This window comes from Puma concolor, chromosome B4 (assembly GCF_028749965.1).
Source record: "Puma concolor isolate L17-30 chromosome B4, mPumCon1.1.hap2, whole genome shotgun sequence".
In the NCBI taxonomy this organism is placed as follows: domain Eukaryota; kingdom Metazoa; phylum Chordata; class Mammalia; order Carnivora; family Felidae; genus Puma; species Puma concolor.
The window spans coordinates 137,272,643-137,283,098 of record NC_141673.1 but is presented as its reverse complement, the minus strand read 5'-3'; the positions used below and the strand labels follow the sequence as shown (position 1 = coordinate 137,283,098).

General features: G+C 43.5%; 1 long non-coding RNA gene across 1 annotated transcript; it reads right to left on the bottom strand.

The window, feature by feature from the left end:
* Window positions 1-6,583: 6,583 nt before the first annotated feature.
* LOC147579543 (uncharacterized) lies at window positions 6,584-10,189 on the bottom strand. Its single transcript, XR_015253189.1, has 2 exons — window positions 9,975-10,189; window positions 6,584-7,620 (listed from the first exon to the last, which is right to left on the bottom strand). It is a non-coding gene; the product is annotated as an uncharacterized LOC147579543 (long non-coding RNA).
* Window positions 10,190-10,456: the final 267 nt, after the last annotated feature.

Sequence of the window (10,456 nt, the reverse complement as noted above, 5' to 3'; positions counted from 1 at the left end):
TCAGCAGGTGGGACACTTCCGGGCGGAAGAACATTCTTACACGATGCGTGCAGCTAACCTACTTGGGCGTGTCCATTACAATATGGGCATATGGTGCTTCCTGGGATTCAAGATGCCCAGAGAGGGCCGTTAACCATTAGTGGCTACCGAAACACGGGAGGAAAACAGTGTCTACTTTTTCTTTGTAATTTATCCAAGCATTAAGGAATATGGCGCTGTGGGGCGCTATTACCTTTTTTCCATTTCCACTTCATTAAGAAACCGGTTAGAGTGGAAGAGAGCCAAAGCATAAGAGACTCTTAACAACTGAGAACAAACTGAGGGTTGATGGGGGGTGGGAGGGAGGGGAGGGTGGGTGATGGGTATTGAGGAGGGCACCTTTTGGGATGAGCACTGGGTGTTGTATGGAAACCAATTGGACAATAAACTTCATATATTGAAAAAAAAAGAAAGAAACCGGTTTCGGGGCATCTGGGCGGCTCAGTCAGTTGAGCGTCCTACTCAGGTCCTACTTGTGATCTCACGGTTCATGGATTCGAGCCCCGCATAGGGCTTGTGGCTGTCAGCACAGAGCCTGCTTGGGATCCTGGGCTTGGGCACCATGGGCTAATGTCAGAGTCTCTGCTGTCAGCCTATGCTCAGAGTGAACATCAGATATCATCTTTATCCGTTGCGTTTTGAAGGACGTTTGCCTCCTCCGTTATGCTATGCCAAACGCCACGTGCTGCTGTCCTCTCTCTGTGTCGCACGGTGCCGTGACTCGTCATCTCGCGTGCTGCTCTGGAAGTCCTGTGTCCCGAATCGGCTTTCCGAGAACAGGTACCGCCACTACATGCGAATCCGTGCGGCTTCCTGGGATTGCCGCTTACGTGTCACAACAACGGTATGGAATGGCCCTGCTATCACCCCGTCTTTGACAGGCTCCGTGTGACGGGGGGGAGAGCCCGACAGGTCCAAGTCAGAGCTGGGACGTAGACCCAAGGGGCTGAGGGCAGCTCCTGCCTTCTTCTTAATCACGTTCTCTTGATCATTGTACTGGCTTGTGGTCCTGGAAAGAGTCCCATGCTAGACCTTTATGTCAGACAAGTGACTTCCTTTATAAAGTTTGAATTGAAAACAGACCCTCCATTTGGAATGCACATGGAGGCCAAGATTTTCCTGTGTAACTCTTAAGACTTTTGCTGGTTATGGAGTGCCTTGGTGGCTCAGTCGGTGAAGCGTCCGACTTCGGCTCAGGTCATGATCTCACTGTTCGTGGGTTCGAGCCCCGCGTCGGGCTCTGCGCTGACCACTCAGAGCCTGGAGCCTGCTTCGGATTCTGTGGCTCCCTCTCTCTCTGCCCCACCCCCTGCTCGTTTTCTCTCTCTCTCTCTCTCTCTCTCTTTCTCAAAATAATAAATAAACATTAAAAAATTTAAAAAAAGAGTTTTTCCAGTTAAACTCTTCCCACACGGATGGCATGGGGACCATACACTGCCCAGAACGAGAGTTGGGCATCCAGAAAGAACTCTGAATTCCAGTGCTTTTTCTCTTTGCTCTCTTTTCCCTGGGAGGAGGATGTTGTATTCTGTGCAGTGGATATCCAAGGACCTTAATGTGTTTGTTCTAAGGCTTTTGACTCATATCAGGTGTCTGATTAATATCAACAGAGACCATGACGGTGCCGACGACAACAACGACGATGGCCTGGATGGTGACGCTGAGTCAATTCCACTTAGCCCTCCGGAGATGAGACTGCATCTGAGGTCCACGCCAGGACACCGTGCGTGCAGACGGTACATGCCTCTCGGAGCTCCTGCGTGCCACGGCAGTGCACTGCCTGCACAGCCCAGCTCAGCGAGGTGACGACGAGACATCTGTTCGTGTGAACTTCTAAATATCAAGGTTGACGCATAACACGAGTGCCTCTGTAGCTCTGCTTCATACTCTCGTCAGAGGGCAACATCCAGCAGTTAGGTCAGGCAACACATAGTTTGCAAGAAGAACGTGTATTCCCAGCTGAGCCGGGGGCACAGCGGGGCTCATCCTCCCTGGCGAGCCACCATCGTGTTTATGAACGTATTCAGGGAGGACAGTGTCTTTCTCTGGCTGAGTTCAGCTCAGAGTGAGTGAGCCGGCCCAAGGAGACACAGTGGGTCCCAACGTGGTTTGAAAACTCTCTTTCAAACCCCCCTGAATCTTGAGTTTGAGGAAATCCATTCTGATGGAGAAAATCCACATCCGTGTCCTGTGATAAAACCATGAAGCTGGAAAAGGTTGCTCATAAGGCTGTAACTCACCCCATCCTGGTCTGGGCTCCTTTCGTGACCTGCGCTTATTTTATTGACGGGAGAGGAAGTTCAGAGGTTGTTAGTGTCAGAAACCAGACCAGTAACAGCAGCAACCAGACAGGTCGGAGTTCTTTTCACACCAGAACCCCGGAGACTTCCTCGAACCCAAGGAGGCACGTACGACCAGTTCTGCCTCCCGCATTTCCAATGTGGCCAACACGTTCTAAGGAAACAAGACGTTTTGGAAACAATTCAGAATTTCTTATTTAACTTCAAAAGGTATTTAGACATAATTCTCCTCAACATGATAGTCTGGTGTGAGATTAAAACCATATATTTTATTTTATTTATTTATGTTTAAAGTGTATTTATTGATTTTGAGAGACACAGAGAGTACAAGTGGGGAAGGGCCAGAGAGAGAGGGAAAGAGAGAGAATCCCAAGCAGGCTCCACACTGACCCCACAGAGCCCGAGCTCGCGAACCGTGAGATCATGACTCGAGCCAAAAACAAGAATCAGACGCTTAACGGACTGAGCCACCCAGGCGCCCCTAAAACCAAGTATTTTAAAATGAACAGAAAAACCCATATGTTGGTAGCACATTATAAATAAATGGTTATCTATGATGGTTAATATTAATGCGCTATACCATAAAGAACCATGCTGAAGTCAGAGGTCTACACCACATAATAGTCATGATGTTCCCATAATACTCATTCACCATTTCAATATATTAGAGAAAACATATTTTTTTCCTGAATTATAGCTCTGGAGTTCTCTGACTGCTTTGAAGCCTGGTTTATAAATACCAGCTTTTGGTGATGCAGCTTCTTAATTAAGGACCTAACAAAAGACACTAACCTACACAGTGATTTCTACCAGTAGAAGAAAAGGAAGCGTAAATTCATCGCACGCCAAGGGAAAAATTCAACGGTGCTTTCAAAGGAGTGCAGCTTAATTACCTCGGGACAGGGAAGCCAATTATAGTTCGAAAAATTAAGAGGGGGCAGACAAAATGTTTGTGCTTTCTCTTCTCTTCATTTGATGTAGTTTTGATGAAAAGATTGAGAACTGTTGATGAGCAGGGCAGAAGCAAAGGTAGCAGGGCTCGGGTGCTCCTCTTTTCCTGTATTTGATTATGTGAAATGTGTCAGAACAGTGCCCTTGTTGGGCTTGCCAGTAGCCTCCAAGAGGTGGCATATAAATCCCCGTTTATTATTATTATTATTATTATTATTATTATTTTAGAGAAATGAGCCTTCCATTGACCCATGAAGTCATAGAGTGAAAAAGAAAAGCACATCTTTGGGTCGGGTTCCATGAGTAATAATTCCAGTGGGGATGTGTTGCTCATTGGCGTTCTCCTGTTGTTTTAGTCCCGTTACTTGAATAAAATTGTTTTTTAATTAAAAACACTTTTTTTTTTCAAAGTGTATTCATTTTTGAGAGAGCACAAGTGGGGAAGGGGCAGAGAGTGAGGGAGACACAGAATCCGAAGCAAGCTCCAGGCTCCAAGCCATCAGCACAGAGCCCGACGCGGGGCTCGAACCCATGAACCATGAGATCATGACCTGAGCTGAAGTCAGATGCTTAACCGACTGAGTCACCAGGTTCCCCTTAATAAAATTTTTTTTTTAATTAGGGCAAAAGCTCTGATTTTTAAAGAAACTGCCCAGTCTCTCTCTCTCTCTCTCTCTTTAGGAGAGAGACACAGGAAAAATGGTTAGGAAACTTTGGGGCCTGCTGCCTGATTTTGAGAACCCTGATTCCTTTTGGGATAGTTGTCCTTTGTGCACATTTACATTTTCAAACTGTCCAGGAGGGCATGGCATGGTGATGAAGCCTGTGGCTTGGGAGTCAGACAAAAGTCACACCACAGCTCATTTTTTTGAGAAAGAGAGAGAGAGAGAGCTCAAGCAAGGGAGGGGCAGAGGGTGAGAGAGAAAGAATGAATCTTAAGCAGGCTCCACGCTCAGCACGGAGCCTGACGCAGAGCTCGATCTCACAACCTGGGGATCACGACCTGAGCTGAAATTAAGAGTTCAACGTGCAACCGACTGAGCCACCCAGGCGCCCCACTGGGACTATGTATCTCTAATATTTTGCTTTCATTCCTAGCCTGCTGAACATTTTCATCATGGATGGGCACCAGATTTTATAACATCTTTTTTCAGCATGACTTGAAAGGATCACATGAACTTCCTCCTTTAATTCATTAATTTCAGTCAATCACGTTATTATTTTTTGCAGTGTTTGCATTTCTAGAATAAAGCCGACTTGCTTACAAAGAAGAATGACCTGGTCACTCATTTAATACAGTATTAACTTTAACCAGTTAAGAGTTTATTTAGGGTTTTAGCGTCTACGTTCAAATAAGAGGCTCCTTAAGTACACCAAAGACAGCCCAGCTACTAGTGACAACAGTGATGGTCATACAAAAGGTTAATGGGTCCAGAAAGAATATCCAAAGGTTAAATGAATTTCTCGTGCTCAGAAGACGTGGACTCGGTATACTGCTGTCTGGAATCACCAGGGGGAACTCTAGGCATCCTTTGGATGAATCTTCATGGAATTTTCTGTGCATGTTGTTACAGGTCACCTCCAGGGAAGATCCAAAGCAATCCAGGGGTAAAGGAATTGCCCTGTGAATGAAGCAGATGAAAAGTTATGTTTCGGTCCAGAAATCGAAAAAGGAATGAGTCAGGATATCATTTTTTAAAAACTACTGTAGACAAACATGGGCCACTTGAACATGAATGTAGATACTGGATGGTGGCAGGGTCGGGGCAGGTTTGCTGCACGTGCATCTAGAGGAAGTGGGTTAGAATCCTAGGTCTTTCGCTTGTCATAGGGATTCTTATGCTGGACTTCGCTTTGCGGGGAGACAACAATTCCAGAAGTAATAGGTAAAGTTTCCTGGGGTCAGATTCTGTAGCTTTCATTAAAAAGCCAAGTGTCCCTGACTTACTCATCGTTAGACTTGGGTGTGTGACTTTCAGTGGTCCGACCTCCCTCTGGCTGCCCTCTCTATCAAGGGGGACGGTCAGTCCCAATTACTTCAAAGATGAGATGTGGACTCAAATTATAAAAAGTCAAATCTAAGTGTATATGCACAGAAGGACTTGTTTTAAGAATAAATAAATATGGCAGGCAATAAAATCTTACAGACCATTTACCTTGAAATCAAGCTTCTGAAAACATTCAACAAATATTTAGATAAACTGAGGCATCCAATTGTAGAACAGTAGGATTCTCTCATAAAATCTACGCACACACACATATTCTTTCCTCCACAAATCCCACTGTTATCACTACCAAAGAAACTGTGTTGGGCTGGATTAACCTTATCCATCAAGCGTAGTGTTATGCTAAAGCTAACATTTCAGCAAGGCTTCCTGATTTGTTAATAGCTGAATAAACACACGGCCTTCCTTTAATGGAACACATAAAGAAGCTGCTGGAATTGTAGCACAGAGAGCCATGGGAAGATAAAAAAAAAAAGCTTACTTTTTTTTTTAAAGTTTATTTTATTCATTTAGAAAGAAAGAGAGAGTGGGGGAGAGACAGAGAGACAGAAGGAGAGAGAGAATGCCAAGCAGACTCCGTACTGTTAGCACGGAGCCCAATGTGGGGCTTGATCTCATGAACCACGAGATCATGACCTGAGTGGAAATCAAAAGTCAGATGTTTAACGGACTGAACCACCCGGGTGCCCCAAGAAAAGGAGAATTTAAATAGCAATCTCCCTTGCTCTGGATTTCATATCCTTCATGTTTCCCATTTGATCCCATGTGGATTGGTTGCTTGAGGTTCTTTTAACTCAGAACCCTCACATTTTGAAGGCTGAGCTTTGTTTCTTATCTAACTTGTGGGTTTCCTATTGGAGCATACAAAGGCTAGATCATTCCACCTTGGGACTTGGAGATATCAGATAAGGTGGTCTCCATGAGTGTAACATGTTTCTCAGCTGAACTAAATTATAAAATTCTGATCAATGGGAATCAAGGTAATGGTGATAATGTCTCCTACTTTTTACAATCTTACTTTGCAATTCTCTGAAGGAAATTCCATTGTATGAGATGGTCTCATCTCAGCTCCCCAAATAAAATTGATCGTAGATGTGTCAAAGTACAATCATTTTGAACTACTAGGGGCCAAAATTTTCTCCTATGTGATTGTATGACTGGACAATGGTAAAGTGGATGCTATGAAAAATTCTAAGTGCGGTGAATATTGAGGCTTACAGGGGAGGCAATCACTTATACCAGAAGACAAGGAACTTATAGAATCAAAAAGAATAAGTTAATGAGATATCAAGCCAATGGAAGCATTTTATTAGAAAGTAGGGCTGTACACCTGTCAGAATGGCTAACAACTCAGGCAACAACAGATGCTGGCAAGGATGTGGAGAAAGAGGATCTCTTTGGCATTGTTGGTGGGAATGCAAGCTGGTGCAGCCACTCTGGAAAACAGGATGGAGGTTCCTCAAAAAACTAAAAATGGAACGACCCTATGACCCAGCAATTGCACTACTAGGCATTTATCCAAGGGAGACAGGTGTGCTGTTTCGAAGGGGCACATGCATGCCCATGTTTATAGCAGCACTATCGACAGTAGCTAAAGTATTGAAAGAGCCCAAATGTCCATCAATGGATGAATCGATAAAGAAGATGTGGTATGGGACGCCCAGGTGGCTCAGTCGGTTGAGCATCCGACTTCGGCTCGGGTCATGATCTCGCGGTCCGTGAGTTCAAGCCCCGCGTCGGGCTCTGTGCTGACAGCTCGGAGCCTGGAGCCTGCTTTGGATTCTGTGTCTCCCTCTCTGTCTGCTCCTCCCCCGCTCATGCTCTGTCTGTCAAAAATAAATAAACATTAAAAAAAAAAAAAAGATGTGGTACAACATGAATGTCTGTTGAATGGTTTCTAAGTGCCACGCACTAGCCTGAAGGTTTTATATACACATGCACTTCATTCAATCTTCCATTATTGGTCTCATTTTACATAAAAGGAAACTGTGACATTAAAGAGAGATTTCACTGTCCACAGTTTCCTCAAGTGCAGGGCCAATATTTGAAAGTCAAGGTAGTTTGACTCTCGACGTTACGGTCTAAGATATGTTTGCATGCAAATCTTTGGAGTACCAAATCAGATGCCCAAACAAAAAGGTTTATGTGACCCACAAGATGTCAGGCAGTTACTGCAAATGGGAACTTTCCGATTAGAAACCATAGACAAAGATGAATCCTGGTCTGGTTCCTTGAAATTGAGCCTCTTGTCTTCAGGGAACTGAGTTCCTATGTCCTTTCTTGCTCTTGTTTCTGGATGAGTGGACAAGTCAGCAAAGACCTCACTGTAGTGAAGTTATGAAAAAATACAGAGTCAGGCCCGAGGCAAGAATGACTAAAGAATCACCTGATCCATTGGAATGTCCCCTCATTCTGACACATTTATGCCTGCATGACAAGAAGCCATCTGAATGCTGATGGCCATGACTGTGAGATGTTCAAGCACAAAATACACATGTCCTAGGACCCCATTTTAAAAGGAGATTTGCATTATGTCTAAGAAAATGCTGCTTGGAAAATATGCATACAAAAATGTGACTTAAACTCCTAGCTACGTGAGAGTACAGATAAATCGTGTTTTTTCCGTTAATTTCTTTTTTTTCTATCCTAAAATTTAGGTAATGCGTGTAACAAAACTGGTAGTTTTAAAAACCAATTGAACAAACAAATGTTAAGTGTCTACTATGGGTGAGACATTTTGCTAAGAAATTCAAGACACAGCTGGTAAACTTCAGGGACCAGACCTTGTTGGTCTTCACCATCTCTGTGGACCCGCTGCCCTGGATTGGCACTGAGTAAGGCCACATAAGTATTTGTTTAATAAACAAATGGAGAGAGACTCATCCACAACTGAGAAATTAATATTTTATAGGTGTTGTGATAGAATTATACACAGTGGAAGCAAGGAGGGGAAAATTCACTGGTGGGTGGGTGGGGTTGAGTGTTGTGAACTGGAGACTCTAGGATGTGATGCCCGAACTGCACCTTATAGTAAGAGGTGAGGGGAGTTAGGAGGGCATGATGCCCGGAGGGTGAGCAGGAAACCAGAGGGAGGAAGCCCATCAAAGTCAAAGGAAGCTGGATGAAAACAGCCTGGTGCCGGCCAGCTCAGGGTTGTTACAAATAGCGAAAGGAGGAGACAGAGAGAGAGCAAGAACATTGCAGGGAAATGAAACTTCTAGATTAGCAGGAAAAGTCAACATTGACTTTTTTGCAGATGAAAAGACCAAGGATTACAGGCAAAACAAATTAAGACCATGAAATAAAATGACATGACAGGTGCAGAACATGACAGAATCAACAGATTCAAGAAAACACAAGAAGAAAGGAATTATGGACCAAATCTGAACAAAAGGTATTCCTGTAGAAACTCTAATTAAATGCTATCTCCATTTGCATAAAAATGGCACAGATCCTTCTTTTTGGGTGGTAGTTCTGAATGGTTTTAATGGACTTCTGGCTTATCTTTTTTTTTTCTAAAATAACTATGCACTTTATCACTATGTCTTTACTAAGAATATACTTAAAGAGGACATATCAGAAACTCATAAATAGGTTGTAGAGTTATACAAATATTTAGTAAAATGTTTTTAAAATGCCAGCCTAGGAAGTTACAGAGAGGGAGGGAGGCAAACTATAAGAGACTTTTGAATACTGAGAACACACTGAGGGTTGATGGGAGGTAGGGGGGAGGGGAAAGTGGGTGATGGGCATTGAGGAGGGCACCTGTTGGGATGGGCACTGGGTGTTGTATGGGAACCAATTTGTCAATAAACTATATTTAAAAATAAATTAAAAAAATAAATAAAATGTGTGTGTTAGGAAATAAGCCTTATTTATCTAGGTTATTAAATCATTATGCAATTAATAAAATCTGATTTCCAAATTTAAAAAATAAAAATAAAATGCCAGCCTAGGGATTCAATTCATTTCTCAATAAATACTGTTAACATGTAGCTAGTGCAGTAAGTATATTAAAAAGAGAAAGAAAGAAAGAAAGAAAGAAAGAAAGAAAAGGAAAGGAAGAAAGAAAAAGAGGAAGGAAGGAAGGAAGGAAGGAAGGAAGGAAGGAAGGAAGAGAGAGACAGAAGTGGGGAGGGAAAGAGGGAGGGAGGGGAAAGTGAATCCTTCCAGATCTTGCTATATGTGCAGACAGTAGACTGACCTACCGTCAAGAGCAGGACTCACTGCTCCATCAAGAACTTTGTCTCAACAAGCATTATTTACGTCTGGGTATTCTATCCCTTATTGCCACTCATTGCGAAATAACCTGAAGTCGTGTGTTAAAATGAATCAGAAGAGGAATGAAGGGACTGTCCATGGCCATAACTAGAAAGAAAGGAGCCTCAAGGTCACTGAGAACGGCCGTCCATTACGGTCCCACAAATAACACGTAAATCGATAGTCCTCCTGAAAGCCCGCTGCTAATACGGGGAATAACGTCCCCACCTGGAGCAAGAATTTCAATAGCAAACGTTTTCTTTCCTCGAAGGACGTTACATACAGACCCTTCCAGAGAATCTGTGCTGTCTTCTCCCCTTTTGGTAGAAGAAAAAAAAAAGGGTTCAAAACTACTGTAATTTCATCGTAAGCACTTCTGCTCCAGTTTCTAACTTCGTGTCCTTTTAATCTTAATTACCTTAATCGGTAGCCACGCCTGTGTCACCGGTGCCACACAGACCCTCTTCTCCAACCCCACGTGCAGCCTTTCTGGCAAATGCAGAGCATGTCATTTTCTGGGTGAGTAGCAGGCAGCCGGGCACGACGCAGTCAGTCGCTGAATTTTATGCCGCTGCAACTTGTTTAATCAAATCGAGGCAGATATGGTTGATTACATGGACAAAAAGCGACTGAACAAACACATTTGTTCAGGAGTAACTAAGCATCAGATAATATTATGTAATGCGGAAGGAAGTAACTCCCTGGCTTAATGTTACGGTTTCCATGGCAACTGCATCAGTGGAGGGTGAAGGAGTTCAGAAATATTGGTTTCTTTCCGCGCAGACGTGGAGTATCTACACGCACATGATGCTTTTGGTGTCTTTAGAAAAGTATTCCGCTCGTTAGGGAGTGATCTTAGTTATTAGTAAGAGAAAATACTGGGGCTATAATCTTAGAGTG